The 17470-nt window shown below is 46.0% G+C and overlaps 1 protein-coding gene across 2 annotated transcripts in view; it reads right to left on the bottom strand.

The window, feature by feature from the left end:
• Positions 1-17256, bottom strand: part of LOC115076192 (lens fiber membrane intrinsic protein-like) — a 58456-nt gene extending 41200 nt beyond the window's left edge. Inside the window, exon 1 of one of the 2 annotated variants that reach the window (XM_029577364.1) lies at positions 17149-17256. The gene's annotated coding sequence lies outside the window, so the exon portion shown is untranslated. Of the gene's footprint in view, positions 1-16584; positions 16730-17148 lie in introns of those variants that run through there. The other variant, XM_029577363.1, reaches the window with a different exon arrangement.
• Between the last annotated feature and the right edge of the window lie 214 nt (positions 17257-17470).

Here is a 17470-nt window from a genome sequence, read left to right as displayed (position 1 = left end):
TTTCTTTTGCCATTCTTCACAGTCTCTCTTCCAATGGCCTTCATTTTTGCAGTACGCACACTGATTCTTTCCCAAAGGGGGGGGTCTTGTTCCCCCTCCTCTTCGCGGTCTGCCATTGTCTTGGCTCCTTCCCGTCCGCGTGTCCTCGAGAGCGGCGGCTAACAGTCACTTTCTCCTTCATGTCTCTACTTGCTTCTCTCTTTTCTCTTCCACTTCTCTATTTCCACATACTTGGTCTGCTATAGCTTTTAACTGGCTGAGGCTCATGCCCTCAAAGCCTTCGGCCTTCTGCAGCTTCTTTCGGATGTCGGGTCTCTATTATTAAGTTCCTGGTTGCAGGGACGGGCCCTTTTCTTCTCTTCCTGATCCCTGTTCCAATACACCTCAAAATATGATGAAAAGATCACAGTCCATCTGGAAATTGAATAGGTGACCTGCGCCTGGAGGCAAATCAGTTCTGACGAGGCTGAGAAGCTGCAAAACATTGCTTCCTTCATACTTGTAAGTTTGGCATTGGGTTAATTCAATAAAGTAAACCTGGATCTGCAGGCAAGGATCCAGGGGGGGGGCGCTTTAGGTGTGCAGGAGTGATGATCAAACCCTTGGAAGCCTTGTATCAATTACATTGCAAACACTAAGAACATATGGTAATAGCCAGAGCCCAGCCCCCACCAGTGGTCAAAGAACATAATTGCAATATATATATATATATATATGGGTGTGTGTGTGTGTGGGCCACTACTTTATCATTTGGGCCGACTCATATTTGCTCTTGTTCCTAATCTTGCATAGTGGCCCCTTCTCTTGCCCACAACTTCCAATAATCCTTATCTTGCGCCTGCCACTGAATCAAAATTTTTAATATTAAGTCTTTGTTTTCTCCGGTTTTTTTTTTTTTTTTTTACAAACGGCATCCTGTAATTCTCACAGTCAGCGCTGCACATGCTTGGCTGTCTTATCTTGCCAGTTCCTTAAAACAGGGAGTAGCTCTGCATATTTAACTACTGCTAGCCAAAGAAAGCAACAAGAAAAACTTTAACAAAGAACCCATTCTTAATCATTTCTCTAAATTTCCCAGAGACAGCTTCAAAATAAACTGCGTCAGCAAAAGAGAGTTCATACTTTATCATGCGTTCCAATGTAACTTTTAAATAACAGATAATATATAGGAGACAAGTAAGAACAATAATTAACATGGTATTAGAGAATAGAAAGATAAGCATAGGGAGGACACTGGGATAGAAGATATGAGAAAACTGGAAGCTTCTGATTAACGTCAGCATTGAAACGCACAGCCATATTGAATGCACTACGCACTGGCTCAACGTCTTTTTTTTTTTTTTCTGGCTCGATTCCCTCCTCTCTCCTGTAATTATCTCTGCCGTTAACCCTTAACTGCCATCAAGTTCTAAACTTCAACACCAGTAAATGCATTCTCCAGTAATCAAATCAGTATTTTAACTTAACACTGTACATTAATTTGTTGTATAGTAGTCTTGTGCAGCATTTGTAACCCAAAATCTCTTCTTATTAGGGTTTAAAACAATTAAAACAATTAAAAAAATCCCTGGTACATGTGCTTGCAATTCACAGATAGCAGTTACATACATTACAATCCTTAATAATGGGGACTTCCAGTTCCCCATTTTGTGCGCCTGAGCCACCATTATGAGGGCGGCTCCCTCCACTAACTTCTTTGCCCACGACGGAGGATTTTCAATAACTGCAATCCAAGCAGTTATGTACGGTATATCCTCAGGGCAACCCGGATTCCCTTCTCGTATAACTATATTCTGGACCCTTGTGGCCGTTTGGAAATCGAAAGTTCCTACCGGAGGCCAATTTACACACAAACTGGGCCACCTATGGGTGCATCGTTGAATCATTCCGGGTTTAGTACATTTATGTCTATCGAACACTTCCCTATAGTGTTCCGTCATGACTTTTAATGGAGTCGAACCGCCCCCTCCCATCAGGATAGAATTCACAGACAAAGGAGGGAAGGGAAGACGGATAGGTAAGGGGTCCGTACCCGTCAGACACAAAAGGGTCACAATCGCCCCGACTAGGACGCGGTCAGCCCGGCCTAGAACTGCGAGGCCATTCACTCTCTTTCACACAACAAGAAACCTATTCCCACTATCGTATGCGTTACTTCTTTTTCCTCTTTTTATGCGCGTGGCTTTCGGAATGCAATTCCTACCAAACCACCGCTTGGGGTGTGATCAAAGCCCCCTCGGTCCCCTCACGGATGGACCGGTCATTTGCTACTCTTTTAGCTATTCTTCACTTTTCCCATCATTCCCATAATACTCGCCTGCAGGGTTCTTCCGATCGTCACGAAAGCCTTCTTCCCAGATCACCAGCCCAAAGGTCTCAGAGGATCTCCGTGGAATGACCCCCTCAGATACCTGATCACTGAACTCAGCGGTGGCCACTCACCAGGCAAGTCTGGGGGATCACTCCGCCACAAAATCCCCTGGACCAACTGGGGGGCTAAAATAGCGTCCCCGGTACCTCCTGGCTGAGGCTCGCCAAATGTAACCGTCTCTTTTTAGTCAGTAAGGAGGTCCAGACAACTGATCCGTAAAGATAGACTTTTATTGCCAGCAAGATGCAGCTAAGACAAAGGCTCAGTACAACTGCATGCCCCTCCCCTTCAGGAGCAGACTCTTATGCACTTTACAGTTCTTATCTTTTACACATGCGTTCTAAGCACTGCTGAGCGAGCATACTCCGGCTGAAGGGGCTACTGACCCCCTCCCTAGACACCCTGGAACTTTCGTGAAACTTCTCCCATGTTCTGCAGGAGAGGCTGCTGGGACTTGCAGTTCTGGAAAGGAATTTGCGAGTCTGCAGTAATACAGCCCATCACATAATACATCCATTGTTCTAATCTAGGTTACAGCAGTGAAAGCTTATCAGAGAATAAGAACAGCGAAGCCAAAAAAAAATGAAAATGTGCAATGTGCTGACAGAGTTTCTCAATGTCCTAATTACAGCTGTATTGCAGACTGTAAGTAAACCCGTCATGAAGCAGGGAATTCTGGTACATGAAGTCCTTTGTCAGGTTGAAGCGTTCAGACCCCTTCAGAAAGAGCTGTTCCCATCTCAAATAACAGTCCCTTTAGCAGTTCTAGAGGCAGCACCGTTCCAGGCAAAGCTGGGGATATTCACTAGGGAGAGGCATTCGGGGAGAAATGAAACATTTCCTATTTTGTTTCAGATCTTTTCAAAACGGAACAAGTTAAATTCCGACGAAATTTCATCAGAATCTCGTTTTTGTTTTGAATTTTTTTTTTTTTAAAGTTGTCATTCGAGCCTAGGCCCGAAGCCAGGGTTTTGTCTAGGGAGTAGGCTAAGACACAAATCAGGCGTCCTCCAGCCTAGGCCTGAACCCCGGGCCTCACCTGGCAATAGGCCATGACCCGATGAAGGGCCTAAGAAATTTCCTGACAACCCCACCCCCAAAAATGAAACGAAAAACAAAATGAAAATTCTCCCCTTCCCACCCCTAATATTCACATACCCTGTAGTTCTCACCCCTATCCTGAAGGCATACTGAACCAGTCCTTAATAAATATGCATGAGATATTTGCATATACTGGACACCCAAAATATGCAGATGTATGCCATGTATATTCATTATGGCTATCCTGAAAGCCCGACTGATTAGATGTGCCTTTAGAACCCCAATCCCTCCGTTAGGCAGGAGGGGAGGGAAGGGAAGGAGAAGCTACCATGACTGTGTCTCAGAGATTAAAACATATATGAGGTAGTATTGTACTTAGTACTAAGACACATAAAAAGGACTTTATTGGAGATGTTAGAGCTAGGCTAAAGGGGAAAAGCCAAGAAATTATCAGTGTTAAACAGCGAAATTTATGATCCTGCAAATACCAGCTGTGACTCTCCCTAACTGGCTATCTCTCAGCTAAGTGTGAGAACAAGGATAGATCAACAGGAAGCAGACGGATGGGAATTTTGATTGGCACTAGATGGGAGTCTATGGGTTCCTGGATTCAAAACAGCCAGAGCCCCCTGGCCTCTGCCCTTTTCTGTCAACCTCCAATGATTTGGGGAGGTGTTAGGAGCTCTGGCACTGTTCCTATAGCCAGCGAAAAGCTTCCCTGCCACATGATTAACGAGAAAAGAAATCATTGTAAAATGATGTAGAAATCATTTGATGAGAAAGAAGGAGTCAATACATCATTCATCAGTGGAACTCATTGCCACAGGATATTCTGGAGGCAAAATGGTAAAACTGGCTTAAAAAAAGATTGAGTTAAATCTATGGAAGATAAACCACAGACTATTTACCAGGTCAGGGATGCTGCCTGAGGGTTAAGGGTTCTTTAGGCAAGAGCAGCTGGACACTGGAAGTAACCGTGCTACAGCTGCTGTTTCTCACATACTTCCTCTAAACCACTGGCAGAGGCAGGATGCTGGGCTGGCCACATCTTAGCTTTCACCCAATTTAGCACTTTTTAAGGAGAAGACGACAAAGAATAGGATGGCGACACAGATGATTTTTTTGTCTCATATGAATGTGCTATCACAGTTTATAACCACATTTTTTTCTGGTATCTTGTGGCTATGTGATCTTAAAAATAAACTCTAGGGATGTGCATTCATTTAAAATGAATAAGCAATCTGAACTGAATCAAGATGGACATTTGCAAGTGACCAATGAAGTTCTATGAGGAGTAGACGTAGCGTAATAGCATTGTTCTGGAGAGGAACGAATGTGGCGTTTTTCATTTAAAATTGTAAATAAAAAACAAAATTTCAAATGGAGAGATATATAGAGAATGATTAAGAAGATAAAGATGATATATTAGTATTAAAGTAATAATGTCTAGAAACATAGATGGCTAAGTCAGAAGGACATTACTAATGGTCTACATTTTGATGGACATAAGGGAAAACCAATTGATATTAAGGAATTTATTTTATTTAACAGGTTTTATTGACCATCGTTTAGTTGCAACTTTCACAACGGTTTACAAACTTTAAGAAAATAAATAGATCATGAAAGAGAACAACCGATTGGATCCTTAGAGTTTAAATATAAGCTGCTGGTCTTTGTTTAAGCAAGCAGTAGGTGGTTGCCACCAATAAGCTCCGAATGTTGAGATGAGAACACTTAGTTTCGTTTGGTGAGTGTTTGGAGGGTTTATGATAAAATAATTATTCAATGATTTTTGTTTAAAAATGTTTCTATATCTGGATGACAGGAATATTGGAAGCTGAAGCACGACTCCCTGATGCACCCACCAAAGCAAAACACTGGCCAGGTCGGAATGTTTTATCCATAAGTTACAAACTGAGGGGGTCATTTATCAAAGTGCTTTATGGCGTTTTCACATATGAAAAACGCCTTTAACGCATGCGAAAAGCACCATAACGCATGGTGCGATGCAAATTTAAAAAAGGGGAGGAGAGAGAGAGAGACAAACTACCTTATAGTATGTAGGTATTTATACCTCTATATGAGGCCCACCTAGTACCTTGAGGTGAGGTTTAAGTAGTAGTGTCGGGATTAGGAGCCACTTTGACATTCAGAGTGAGACATACGAACTGAACAGCACACTCTTGTGAAGATTTGCTGTCCTTCGGAGTGAGGAAACTCACCCAAAGATGAGATTTGTGCAATGTTCTCTCAACCGAGCTTGATGGACTCTCTACCTGGGTTAGGAACTGATTGAGTGGGAGGTGACAAAGGGAAATGGTAAATGGAGTTCACTGTAAGGACAGGAGCATTACTGTACGTAGCATGCTGCAGGGATCAGTCTTTGATAAGCCTCATTGAAGAAGGATTGTCGGGAAAGGTGTGTCTTTTTGCAGATGATACCAAAATCTGCAACAGAGTAGACAGCCAAGATGGTGTGGAAAACATAAGGAAGGATCTAGCAAAGCTTGAGGAATGGTTTAGAGTCTGGAAGCTAAGATTTAATGCTAAAGAATGTAGAGAAATGTATTTGGGCTGAAAAAAACAAGGGAGCAGTGCAGTATAGGGGGTGAAATTCTTCTGGGCATTAAAAACCAGTGGATGATCTTATCTGTCCCAAGGTAGTAGACAGGCAACGTTAAAGGCTGACATGCTGCATTGGGGAAATGATTGCTCTGCATGACCAGCCCTTACATGGGATTTAAGCGGTTGCTGCAGCTGTAAGCCCCCAATTATAAAGTGCACCCCCCCCCCCCCCCCGCGTAACATTCAGCAGGCATGTTATTCCTGGCCTGTACACTCAATGCCGTGTTTGTATGCAGGCGCAGTTGGACAAGGTGGAGAGGGGAAGCGGCCATTTCACTAGTGACGTTTGGACCGTACGTCTTTCGTTCCCTGAAAGCACACTGATGGCTAGGGATGTGAATCGTTTTCCATATCGTCTTAACGATAGAAATCGTGTGGCAGGAGAAGAAAATCGTGTTTGGCACGATTATTTCATTGAAAAATCGTTAAAAATCGTTTTTTCCGATTAGTGCGCACTAACTCGAGTTAGTGCACACTAACTCCCCGTTAGTGCACACTAACTCGAGTTAGTGCGCACTAACTCAAAATGATACAAATAGACACTTTCCAGGTCACTGAAGGTCAGTTAGGAATGAATATGTGTTCCTATTGGCTGGCAGCCCTCTTATCTATTGATGTTACCAAGGTTTCCACTGAGGTGATGGTTGGGGGGATGGGAAATGGAACTGGAAACTCATGAACACCAACAGAAAATGAAACAAAGTGTTCACACTTCCCAGGTCAGTAAAGGTCACTTAGGAATGAATATGTATTCCTATTGGCTGGCTGTGCTCTTATCTATTGATGTTACCAAGGTTACCACTGAGGTAATGGTTGGGGGGATGTGAAATGGAAACAGTTGGAAGCTTGACATGTGATGATCAGCACTCACGTGACTAGAACTTCTTTGTTTATTATTTTTGTTAGCAGGCACCTGAAATGCTAGTGCATGTTGAATTTGCCAATCACTGTGCATTTTAGAAAGGTGGTCCTGGCTGGAACTGTACACAGTTCAAATATATGTAATTGATTGTTGGTAAGTGTATTTTTTAAGTAGCCACACTGGCACAAGTATGTTTACTTTTCCTCCTACTTAACTCACTAGCTCAGCTTTGTAAGAAGGGCTTCTCTGCTTGAGTGAGGGTCAGGCAGCTCCCCCCTGTCTGTGAAGCCAGCCTCTCACTAGTAATGCAGGGAGGGAGCTGTCTCAGACTTCACCATCCACCCCCCCCCCCCCTCACCCACACACCATTCACTAGCTGGGACATGGGGAAAGTCAGGAGTGAGGGTCAGGCAGCTCCCCCCTGTCTGTGAAGCCAGCCTCTCACTAGTAATGCAGGGAGGGAGCTGTCTCAGACTTCACCATCCTCCCCCCCCCTCACCCACACACCATTCACTAGCTGGGACATGGGGGAAGTCAGGAGTGAGGGTCAGGCAGCTCCCCCCTGTCTGTGAAGCCAGCCTCTCACTAGTAATGCAGGGAGGGAGCTGTCTCAGACTTCACCATCCTCCCCCCCCCCCCTCCCCCACACACCATTCACTAGCTGGGACATGGGGGAAGTCAGGAGTGAGGGTCAGGCAGCTCCCCCCTGTCTGTGAAGCCAGCCTCTCACTAGTAATGCAGGGAGGGAGCTGTCTCAGACTTCACCATCCTCCCCCCCCCTCACCCACACACCATTCACTAGCTGGGACATGGGGGAAGTCAGGAGTGAGGGTCAGGCAGCTCCCCCCTGTCTGTGAAGCCAGCCTCTCACTAGTAATGCAGGGAGGGGGCTGTCTCAGACTTCACCATCCTCCCCCCCCCCCCTCACCCACACACCATTCACTAGCTGGGACATGGGGGAAGTCAGGAGTGAGGGTCAGGCAGCTCCCCCCTGTCTGTGAAGCCAGCCTCTCACTAGTAATGCAGGGAGGGAGCTGTCTCAGACTTCACCATCCTCCCCCCCCCCCCCCCCCGCCCCACCCACACACCATTCACTAGCTGGGACATGGGGGAAGTCAGGAGTGAGGGTCAGGCAGCTCCCCCCTGTCTGTGAAGCCAGCCTCTCACTAGTAATGCAGGGAGGGAGCTGTCTCAGACTTCACCATCCTCCCCCCCCCCCCCCTCACCCACACACCATTCACTAGCTGGGACATGGGGGAAGTCAGGAGTGAGGGTCAGGCAGCTCCCCCCTGTCTGTGAAGCCAGCCTCTCACTAGTAATGCAGGGAGGGAGCTGTCTCAGACTTCACCATCCTCCCCCCCCCCCCCTCACCCACACACCATTCACTAGCTGGGACATGGGGGAAGTCAGGAGTGAGGGTCAGGCAGCTCCCCCCTGTCTGTGAAGCCAGCCTCTCACTAGTAATGCAGGGAGGGAGCTGTCTCAGACTTCACCATCCCCCCCCCCCTCACCCACACACCATTCACTAGCTGGGACATGGGGGAAGTCAGGAGTGAGGGTCAGGCAGCTCCCCCCTGTCTGTGAAGCCAGCCTCTCACTAGTAATGCAGGGAGGGAGCTGTCTCAGACTTCACCATCCTCCCCCCCCCCTCACCCACACACCATTCACTAGCTGGGACATGGGGGAAGTCAGGAGTGAGGGTCAGGCAGCTCCCCCCTGTCTGTGAAGCCAGCCTCTCACTAGTAATGCAGGGAGGGAGCTGTCTCAGACTTCACCATCCTCCTCCCCCCCCCCCCCTCACCCACACACCATTCACTAGCTGGGACATGGGGGAAGTCAGGAGTGAGGGTCAGGCAGCTCCCCCCTGTCTGTGAAGCCAGCCTCTCACTAGTAATGCAGGGAGGGAGCTGTCTCAGACTTCACCATCCTCCCCCCCCCCTCACCCACACACCATTCACTAGCTGGGACATGGGGGAAGTCAGGAATGAGGGTCAGGCAGCTCCCCCCTGTCTGTGAAGCCAGCCTCTCACTAGTAATGCAGGGAGGGAGCTGTCTCAGACTGGTATCAGGGTTAGGGCACTGTGTGCAGGAAGATCACAACACTCCTGGTATTAATAGGGATAGGGCACTGTAAGAGATGACTGTAGTAGATTGAATAAAGATCTGATGTTTCTGCTCTCCTCACACCAAACAAAAACAACACACAAGCAGAGAAGCCCTTCTTACAAAGCTGAGCTAGTGAGTTAAGTAGGAGGAAAAGTAAACATACTTGTGCCAGTGTGGCTACTTAAAAAATACACTTACCAACAATCAATTACATATATTTGAACTGTGTACAGTTCCAGCCAGGACCACCTTTCTAAAATGCACAGTGATTGGCAAATTCAACATGCACTAGCATTTCAGGTGCCTGCTAACTAAAATAATAAACAAACAAGTTCTAGTCACGTGAGTGCTGATCATTACATTACTTTTTTTGTCAAGCTTCCAACTGTTTCCATTTCACATCCCCCCAACCATTACCTCAGTGTTAGCCTTGGTAACATCAATAGATAAGAGCACAGCCAGCCAATAGGAATACATACATACATATTCATTCCTAAGTGACCTTTACTGACCTGGGAAGTGTGAACACTTTGTTTCATTTTCTGTTGGTGTTCGTTAGTTTCCAGTTCCATTTCCCATCCCCCGAACCATCACCTCAGTGGTAACCTTGGTAACATCAATAGATAAGAGGGCAGCCAGCCAATAGGAACACATATTCATTCCTAACTGACCTTCAGTGACCTGGAAAGTGTTTATTTGTATCATTTTCAGTTAGTGCGCACTAAATCGAGTTAGTGCGCACTAACGGGGAGTTAGTGCGCACTAACTCGAGTTAGTGCGCACTAACACGATTTAACGATTTTTAACGATAAATCGTTAGAATTTCTATTGTATCGTGTTCTATAACGATTTAAGACGATATAAACATTATCGGACGATAATTTTAATCGTTGAAAAACGATTCACATCCCTACTGATGGCAGGTGTCCAAGGCAGGGGCAGAAAGCTGGTCTACTGGTGGTGGAACAGCAGGATACAGGTGGGCCTCTCTCCACATCCAGGTGATGGATAAGAGCCATATCTTGGTAAAATCTTAGCAGCGATAAAGGAGGGCTGGCAGCTGGAGTGGAACAATAGGATTGTTCATGGGTTTGTGTGATAGACAGTGGTGCAAAAATATCAAACAAGCAATAGAGGATGGGGGCTATGAGGGGATCCATTGCTTTGCACACTTGCTGCACATGGCAGTAAAGGATGCCCTTGGAGCTATACCTGGGAACTGTCAACAACTGGTCACCCTGAGACTTTCATCAGTTGGCATGAGGGGGCAGGTTGGGCAGTATTCATACAAGCTTTCCTCTCATAAACACACAATTGCATGTTCACACTCATGCTCTCTCTCACACACATACATGCTCGTTTACACATACATGCTTGCTCACAATTTTCGCATTTTCCCACACACACATGACCCCTCATGTATACTCACTCCCTCCACACACACAAATGCCCACGCTCATACACACATTTATATGCCCCCCCCTCACATATACTCTCTTCCCGTGCACTCACTCACTATCTCTCCCCACCCCACCCCACCCCAACCCAGCAGCAGCCACCTCCTCCTTAGGACCCCTACAACCAAAGGGACTCCTCCTTCTTCCAGCCATGCCAGGCCACCTCCTTATCCTGCCTTGGACCTATGGGAATCCCCCTTCTTCCTGCTCCCCATGGACAGGAAGAAGTGAGGAGGCATCCGTTTGGTCCATAGGGGCAGGAAAAAGGGAGGAGGCATCCGATTGGATCCACCTATCTAATATTGCAGAGGTTAGTGGAGCAACAGATGTCCCTTATGATTTGGCTCTGGAAGGCATAATAGGTGTAGATTGCCTCTGGGGCATCATGATTGAATATTCATAACAGGGTTGAATGACTCCTTTCAAGGGTGCCATGGGGGGTCTCAGTTCCTCTAGAGCCAGCTGGGGTGAGGTGATCCACCCCTAGTCAATATCCTACAGAATAAGTGAGAAGGAGGTGAGAGAAGAGGTGATGGTGTTCATTGACTCCCTGCAGCAGCTGCAGGACAGGCTGAAACCCCTTATCGAGAAGGATAGTTTACAGTGCCTTGTAAAAGTCTTCACACTCTCTTTACATTTTTCATATTCTGCCTGTCTAAAAAATAAAAATGCATTAAAGTAGGATAACATACTCTAAAATCTTTTCATGAAAGAACAATTATAGAAAAATTCCAAAAGTAATTAAGAACAAAAACCAAAATTCCTTGAATGCATGAGTCTTCGCATCCCTTGACTCAATACTTGCTGGAAGCTCCTTTTGCAGCAATGAAAGCCATGGATCATTTAGGATAAGTGCCATGGGGAGCCAGGCTGGAGTCAAGATACACCCCCACAGTGCGGTACAGGACTGAAGGGCTGGACAAGGGTTGTCTTTGGCCTAGCCAGCCCCCTCCCCCGCAGGTTGAGCCCTTGGGTTGTGGGGGATAGTAGAGCTTGGCTTCGGCAGCAGAACTACATGATGTGAGTCTGGGCAGGCTTGATGAGGCTTTGACTGTCTGGACAAGGTGGACAGGCTATGCGAGGTGGGACAGGCTGGGCAAGGCAGGCACAAGCTGGAACTGAGGTCAAGCATAGGCTATATGTTGTGGGAAGAGACAGACCCAAAAGTAGAGGTCTGGGTACTGGAACAGGCTGGACAAGAATAGACAGTCTGGACAGGATAAGGGCTATCCTTAAATGACATCACACTATTTTGGCATGACAGCAACCCTCACCCCCTCTCATCACACTTCATCACAAATCTCCAAACCCCCTTTCAACTTAGAATCCCCCCTCATCATCCTCCCCTCTATCAGAGCAAGATGTCCTTTATGGACAGCCTCATACTAAACAGGTGCTGGACTAGATACAGACACATACTGGGGCAAGGCAAGGCAATGCCAAGGCAGGAAATTAATTCCAGGAACTAGACTGGGCAGGGCTAGAAAGGGACATATCAGGACAGAACTGAACAAGGACTAGACAAGACAACACAGAACAAAGAACATTGAGGCCCAAAGGCAGCAATACTGAAGGCCACTAGGCAGGAAGAGGCCTGGATAGGCCATAGAGCAAAGCACCAGGTGAGAGAAGGCCACAAGACAAGGGAATACTTGAGTAGACCATAGACCAAGGCACAAGGAAAGAGTTGGCCTGAAGGCCACAATACAAAGGAAGGCCCGAGTAGGCCATAGAGCAAACTATAAACAAACTATATAAACTATAAGCAAACTATATAAACAAGAACAGGCCCAGAGACCACAAGGCAGGGAATGGCCTATGTAGACCTGAAGACAGGGTGCTAGACCATAAGGCAGAGAACCAAGAGTGACTATGAAGAGGCATCAAGGTACTGGCAAGGCTGGGTTAAATAGTGCAGGGATTGTTGAGTCAGATGCTCATATGGTCAGATGGCTAGGAATAGAGCTTGCTGCTGGATGGCAGATGTTATTGAAGGTAGAAGCAGGGCATTTTAAGGCTGCACAGCAGATGAAACCATGACAATAAGGGTCTACCACCTTTGCACAATGGGATGGTTAGGGCAAGCAGGATGGTCACCGGGGCATTGTGAGATGTGAGATAAGAGATGCCTCAGGTGTGGCCAACATCACCCATTTTGCTAGTCAACTAGTAGGCCACACAAATTTGGGAATCATACGCATACAGTAAAAGACATGGCTTGAGGAGATGGAGCCTCCCCAAAGCCTGGTGAGCCGGGTTTGTCTCCATGTCCTCCCTTCAAGAAGCATATGACTGGCAGGAGGAATGAAACTTAATAGGGATGTGCATTTCATGAATTTTTAAAAATGGAATTAAAAAAAAATCAATGAGATTCCATTGTTTTTCTTTTGTTCTGCTTTGAAAAAATAAACAGGAAAAAAATCCTTGTGTCAACTCTAGGCTTTCCCGGGGCCTTCCCTGACCAATCCAAGGCCTCCCTGGGCCTGAGACCTAGGCCTGGAGCTGGAGTTCAGCCCAAGGCCGGGTCCTGTCACTGAAATCTAAGCCCAAGTTCGACACCAGGGCCTCAATCTGTCCAGGCTTAACATCAGTGCCTTGGCCTAGGCCCAGCCCATACTCGATGCTGGGACTTGGCCCGGAAGTCAGGTCCCATCTTAGAGGCCTCAGCCTAGGCCCAGGCTCAGGCCCAGGACCAACACTGGGTGCCAGCATGAATGTTGGGTCCTGTCACCATGGTGTCAGCCTAGACCCAAGCCTGATACTGAGTCCCAGGGCCTAGGACCAGGCCAACACTGGGTGCCAGCATGAATGTTGGGTCCTGTCACCATGGTGTCAGCCTAGACCCAAGCCTGAAACTGAGTCCCAGGGCCTAGGACCAGGCCTCAAAAATATCCTTTTCCATCCAACATCTCCTAGAAATGACGCCGCAGTGACGACGTTACTGCAGCGCCTTCCTCCTGAGTGGAGGGTGCCATTTTGATGTCCATGACCATATGTAGTACTTTCCTACCTTGCTCCGTATGCCTGTCACAGAGGGACAGACAGACAGAGCGAGCACTGGTGATTAAGTGCTGAAGATCTCCTCGTCATGGCTTCTTTAATCTGTGGTTGCATCATATTACTGCAGCATGCTTCAGAGTACCTGACTAAGAGCCAGTGAAGGAAAGGAAAGATTTTGAAATAGTTAGGCCTTCTGGTGGAATTCAGTTGGAGAGAGAGGACTCAGGTTTTGCAGGAGAATTTTGTTTGCTAGAAGTTTGGCAGAACCAGGCCGCCTTTGTCTCCCCTGGAAGAGATCTAGACTTTGCAAGGAAACCTCATTCTTGATTAGTGGGTTCCTGCCCAGTGTGAGTAGGTAAACAAAAGAAAAGCAGACAGCCAGCCTAGGACAGGTGCAAAAGAGCAGCTGCGTTCCTGAGAGCTGTGCCGAGGCTGTTTGCTGGATCTCCTGCCAGAAGTGTGAGTACTGTCTGATTCAGAGACATGGGAATAGACTCCATCACAATGCCCTGTGCTAATTTCTGAGCTCTGCCTTCCCTATTGTGACTTTCCTCATTATGTAAAAAAAAAAAAAGCTAAATATCTGCAGCACCTACAAACTACAAACAAAACCAAGTCTGAGTTGTTTAACTGTGACCCCTTTATTCCCCAGCCCCAGCACTGCACCCCAGGGGTGAAGGATGGTTCCTTTTTGCCTATCTCAGCTGTAATAGTGTCACCCGCTACTTTTGGGCAGTGAGTTTCCCGCTATGGTGGCTATTAGAATAGGGGGTTTCTGTTGTTACTCTGGGAGCCACTAGAGCCACAAAAGAGAGGAAAATTTGTCTTCCTTCCTGTTAGACCTTGCAATAACAGGAACCAGGGGGACTGAAACTCACCCAACCAGTCTTCCAGGGCAGAGAGGGAAGGCAGGGTCTTTAAAAGTCTAATACTCAGATAAATTCAATGTTAAATTTAAAAAAAAAAAAAAGTTTATTTAGCCATTTTATTCATCAAGCAAGTAGTGTAAATCAGCATTCAAATGTTTGTGAAGATAACATTCAAAGCAGAAAGTACCATTTTACATTAGTGAATAATATTAAAGAACCTTTTTCTCGCTCTCTTTTCCTCTTAGAATTCTTATTCTGACTGGTACCGGTACCTGCTAACATGGAACTCTCAGCAGATGTGTATATCTATATATATATGTATATATATATCTATATATATCTATATATATATATATATCTATCTTTATATCTGAGTAATAAAGTTTGCTCCAGTTGAAATAATGTGAATGTAAAGCAGATGTTTGTTTGATGCTTTGTAGGATTCTTGTCCTATGCAGCGATAAAACAAAAAAGGAGATGGGTGTATAAAAAGGACTTTTATTAGAACTTGCCCGACTCTGGCCGAGTTTCGCTCACAAACGTTGCTGCCTCAGGGGCGGCTATTTTTTATGGACTCTCGAAGAGAAAGGCTTCAGTGAATAATCAACGTAATGGACTCATAAGAATTCTTAACACCGTTTTTGCTGTCAGTCCTGCGGACATGCTTTAATCGGGATTTCAAAAAATCGCTAGTTGTACTAAGCGATTACATTCGGATTAAATAAAAAGGGGAATAAAAGCCAGCCGTCAGTCAAAATAAATCAATCAATACTATTGAGGGGCCCCGATGGTCCGACAGTGCAGCGCGTATAACATGCGCTTGTCGCCACGCACGTGTTATAAAATACGATGCACGTGCTCACCCAATCTAAATATCGGCGTGCGCATTTGCGTTGGGCCTTTGCCTAGTTCCCTCCCAGTCTGCTTCAATTGAGTGGACTGGGAGGGAACTTCCCTATCCCCCTTTCTACTCTGCTTCCCTTTCCCCCTGAAACCCCATTTCCTATCTCTTTTTTTTATTTTGGAGCTTACTTTATCTGAATAGATGAAATAAATTCCGCAAGCCGGCCAGCTGCTGGCGCACATTTCCCTGGGACGGGGCCTGATGGCCACTGTCCGTCCCTTTCACAAAGGCCGGCACTTCCGATACACGCGTGGCCGGGCCGTTGCGAAAATACGCTCGGCATGCGCTCAGCCCGGCCACGCGTGTATCCCCTGGTTTTTGCGAGTGCCAGGCTTTTAAAATTTGGGCTTTGTGTTGAGTGTATACACTTAGCTCTTCCAGATGAAGCCCAGCGTTACTCAGTCTCCTCTCGCTGTACAGCCTTGATGAATCTTTGCCTCCGGTCGCTGGATCTGTGAGTGCGCTGTCTGTATTTCGGTTCTCTCAGCCGTCTCCTGGTCTGTTGCAGTTTTCCTGACTGTCTTTAAATAACATAAAACATGTGTACCCCTAATTACTCTATGGCATCCCCTTCTTCTGAAGATGTGCTACTGGTGTTGCTGCATGTGGTGTCTTCGCCATCTAATTGAATTTGTTCTAGCTTAGTGAAGAAATAAAAGGATAAGCAAGGGACCCTGCTCTGGCTAACAGAGCGAATGAGCAGTATCTTATTCACTCTTGTACTTTTCTCCTTGCACACTCTTTCTGTGGTTCAGAAATCTATACTGTAATCAAAGGGAGAAGATGAAATATCCCGCTGTCCTTCCCTTTCTTTTCCCACTCCCACCTTTCTGTCTGTGGTTCTGTTATTCAGATGTTCAGGGCCGACTCACAGTTTTAATTAATTCTTAATAGTAGCTATCCTGGCTAAGAATAAGGAGATAGCAGTTAATGTCTCTCTCCCAGATGTCAGTTTCAAAAACTATCCTATATACTTCACTGACTTTTCCTCAGGTATTTTCACAATCAGGACAAGTTTCCCTTGAAGTTATTCACTGGATCCCCTCTAGCAATTTTCTTCTATTCAAGGATGTTCTTTCATTTAAAGTAACCACTCCGATAAAATGACTGCAATTTCTTTCTCTCTGTCTGTTTACTTATCCCTCTGTCTGAACTCAGGGTTAAGCAGGCACCTGAATTACCCAGAAAGTTTATGGTAAATAACTTATAAAGGGTACACAATTAAATCAAAGTGTGATTTTAAAATTATTTTTCTTTCACACCATATCTTCTTTCAACCCTTACCTGGAGTTCCTAGGATTAAATCCTCTCAAAACAATTTCATTCACTCTTAGACATTCAGACATTACCAAATTTGCCTCAGTTCAGTCTGTACTTCAGAGAAACAGGCTGTATGGAGAGGCTCTGTAGCAGCCGTCTGCTCTCGGCTCTGTGTCCTGGTTTCTCTCCATTTGCTAAAGCTTTCACAAGATAATAGGGGCTGGTAATTTGCACCCCCCTCAGCATGGACTTCCCATCAGCCCTAGCAAAATGACAATAAAAATCTGCAGCCCTGCTCCTCCTTCTCAGTTCACTCTACTTCAGTCCTGCCCATCCCTTGTAACTGAACGGGGAAAGGAAGACAGAAAAAAAAACCTCTCTCAGCTGATTCCTCACCTCCTCCCCCTTCTAAATTCCCAATTGTTTCTCTTTTCCTGCCAGCACTGATAACCCAAAGCTGCTGTTGTGTTTTTTTTTCTTTGTAGCTGGTCACTGTCTGCACTTAAAGAAACTTGTCACACAGCTCCTCCAGTTTTGGCACAACAGATCTTTTCCCCAGGTAGGCACATACCCAGTGATAAAGGGAAAACAAGCCACACCCCAGCAATGTTTTCTTACAGCCCCAGGTTAGTAAAAAAAAAAAAATTCTTTACCCTCTTATTTGATATTTTAACCCCTGGTTATAATGGCTTTGTGCTACAATATTGCCTGCCACTCCCAGAAGTCAAGGGCACTGCATGTAGCTGCTAACTCCTAGAGTCAAGGATCATTGCAGACTGCAGTGCACTCCTAGGAAAAGGGAGGGGAGAGGCAATTGTCCTTGCTTATGCATGAATAGTTCTGGGCTTAATTATTGATATAATTCTTTGGGGGGGGGGGGGGGAGAGAGAGAATTATCCCAGCAGGAATATAGCGAGCTTGCTAGTAATTCTAAAGTATACCAGGTCTGGGCCCTTTAAGCATAAAGATATACAA

This window comes from Rhinatrema bivittatum, chromosome 14, assembly GCF_901001135.1.
Source record: "Rhinatrema bivittatum chromosome 14, aRhiBiv1.1, whole genome shotgun sequence".
Classification (NCBI taxonomy): Eukaryota; Metazoa; Chordata; class Amphibia; order Gymnophiona; family Rhinatrematidae; genus Rhinatrema; species Rhinatrema bivittatum.
Note: the sequence above shows the minus strand (reverse complement) of the source record. Positions and strands in the feature narration are given on the sequence as shown.